Source organism: Rousettus aegyptiacus, unplaced genomic scaffold (assembly GCF_014176215.1).
Source record: "Rousettus aegyptiacus isolate mRouAeg1 unplaced genomic scaffold, mRouAeg1.p scaffold_m13_p_2, whole genome shotgun sequence".
Classification (NCBI taxonomy): Eukaryota; Metazoa; Chordata; class Mammalia; order Chiroptera; family Pteropodidae; genus Rousettus; species Rousettus aegyptiacus.
Window position 1 is genome coordinate 82,108,599 of NW_023416295.1, and position 3,237 is coordinate 82,111,835.

The following is a 3,237-nucleotide window of genomic DNA, read 5'->3' on the forward strand; positions in this document are numbered from 1 at the left end:
AAGTTTTTCCTTTAGTCAAGAATTTGGCTTTTTGACCTAGGAGAATATTCTCTTTGGTCCCTGCTACCTGGAAGATGCCCGTATCAACATAAATTTGGCAGCCAGTCTACCAGACTGGGGATTCCAGACAGCTGTATTTACTAGGTTAGAAGTACAGAAATTTACCTGGGGCTTGCAACTGAGTCAGCTGTAGTCAGTGGGTCAGAAGCACAGAAAATTATGTGGGGCTTGCAATTGATATCTCTTTGTCTTTTTGTTCTATTGCGCCATCTCTCAGGGCAAGTTTTCTTCAACATGGGTCCTTCATCTGAAGTCCCTTCTTTGGGAACTCCAGCTGGTTACGTATGTAAACATTTTGGTTCCTCTCCTTTGCCTTTTTAATAAAATAGACCAAACTAAAACAATTTAAAACTCTAGTGGTTGTTCTAGGGAACCTTTGTTTTAGTTAAACCCACCTTAAGAACCCCTCTCCCTGATACAGGAAATGTAAAGAAATCTAAGATGGCTACCCTGTCCCGGAGGAATTTTGCCAACCTCCTCTCCCTGGAACCCTACCTTTCCCGCACACACGAAACAAAAGACCACCAAGTATGCAGAAGGAATAAATATATAAATCCAGCTACCCACCTTTGTTCAGGTCTCAGAGTCCTGAGAGTGACTCCTTGGAGCCTGCTAGCATAAATAAACTTCCTTTGATTCTTAGTCTGCTAAGTGCCGCTTGGTTCTTCCAGGTACATGGGCCAAAATCCACAATAGGCTCCCTTGTCTAAATGTTATCATCCCCCTCCAAGCCTCCTTTAAAATTGTTTCTCAAGCACAAATACAAATCTTAAAAGTCATTTTCACAAGTAGTAGAAGCTTTAGCCATCTGAACAAATAAACATAACTTACTCCAACTGTTTTAAGTATAAACTAGTGAGTTTTGCATTGTTCTACCTATCTAATGGCTAAAATTTTAAAACAAAACTATCTGGTCTTGGTCATGAGAGAGGACATTACTTATAAAATTCTTAATCTTTTAGCAGGATATAAGATGGGGCATCTCTTGCAGAGTTAATCCTTTTAGTAAACCTAGTTAAGTTTTCATCCCTCCTTTCTTTGGAAAAAAGCCCTCTCCCCCAAATCCTGATAATTGCCCTGGTGACTCAGATCTTCTGTCTATTGATAAGGGTCATCATAAGGGTTAAGCAGAAAGGATGTTAAATCAGACAGGGCCCTTACAGTCTGAGGGGGGAGGGGACTTCAGGCCAAAGTTTTTTCTTTACTCTTTAAGAAACATATTAACCAAGCCTGTTTCCCATTACTCACTTAATAGGTAAATCAATAATAGAAATTGATAGTTATATAATTTAAATAACGAGTTTGTATCTTCTTTTCCTTGTCTAGGGACTGAGGTGGCACTTCAGCAGGAAACCTAAGATCCCACCCTGAATGAGGCAGAAAGGGAAAGACCTCTATGAAATCCCTGTAGGTAGTGACTATGGCCGTTCTCAGCAGGAAGCAGATCTGGAAGAAGAGACCTCTGGTCCCTCAACATACATACCAATAATAAGGGGGTTCATGGCTCTTAGAAAAGAGTTAGGCAGGAAAGTTAGTTAGGGGGTTTCTGGGTCTGCATGCAAAGACACTGAAGTCATCCTATCCTAGAAGGGGTCCACCCACAATTAAGCAAGTCAGAAGGCATTTTTTTTTAACTCACACAAAGAAACCAGTAGGCAGAGATTTAGGTACTAGTTTAAGCCAATCACTCACACCTACACTATGCAGATCCCAACTACCTTCAACTCACCTGCGCCTCATACCACATTATAATATGTTGCATATGCCCTGAAGTTCATTAATATCATTATAACATACTGAATTCTGGGAACAAACATGCACAGAATGCAAAATGATGAATCACTGAGTCTTGTCAATCTTAGGAGTCAATCAAGGAAGCTCACTCAGAGTAACCACCCCTAACGAATAGGGGGAAAAAACCCCAAAGTCTTTGTTACCAGGCCTTTTGAGCCATGCTTCTCTTGCTCAGGCCCACTTCCACATTTGAAAGTGTACTTTCCCTTCTAATAAAACTTTTCTTTTCTACTGTATTTCTGTGTCTTGCTCAATTCTTTGTTCGAGGCATCAAGAACCTGGACAATGTGCCAGGAGAGGATCCCCAACCTCTGGCAACAGTTGCATCTGTTTATATATGTGTACGTATGTCTGTCTCACTAAAATTGGTTTGTGAAGACCTCTTTTTAATTGGCTTAAATACATTAAGCACTTATATAAATTAAGAAAAATAATAAGAATTAATTCAAATGCTTTTCAGGTTCTGGAAAAATATTTGGCATTAAAGCTAATTTAAATTATTGGTTTAATTAATTTAAAAAGACTTGTCCTTAGAGTTATGAATACTTTATTGGATACTTTTATTTTACCTGGGTTTACTAAAATAAGTTCATGTTTTTTCTGTTACAAAATTTGTCAGCAGGAAAAATAGCTTGGCAAAATAATTGATTTTGTCTGATATCTCATGAAGTTTTCATGGGTAATCTAAACATAATTGTTGAGAACTGATTAAGTAGATGTAAATAAAATAAGAAGTTTTTTAGATAAACTCTTTAGCAATAATTTAATTTTATGTGTACTTAAAAGTGGTTTCCTCAATTTCTGAAACTTGAAACTTAAAAGTTTTGCTAGCTAAATTAAATGATGGATAGTCATTGAATATCTAAATCATTTTCAAATAAGATAAAATGCAAAAACATTAATTACTGACCATAGGTTTATTTACTTTTAGCTTTTTATTACATAGAAACTAACAGATAAATTTGAATTTGTTAATAAAATGTTTTGTGCTTTGTTGAGGAAGCATATGTTTCTAAATATTATAAAATATAATGTCAGTAAAAGAGTCTGTGTTTCTGGAGATCATGAAATGTAATCATGATTTTGCCAATTTATAGAATCTTGATATGACAACTCATAATCACTTTTAGTTTTTAATGAAAAATTAAAGTTTCTGAGGGTTATAAATTCTAATTAATATGGAAAAAAATTACTATAGCATTGATTATATTACCAAGGCTTTGGGATGTCATGTTTGAGAGAGACATACATAGACTCAGATATCTTTGGGCACCCTCTTTGGTTCATGCTGAACAACCAAAGTGACTCCATCTTAGGTATAAGACTCCATCTTAAGCACAGGCCAGTTCCTGGAAAAGCTGCAGATAGCAAGACGATCACCCC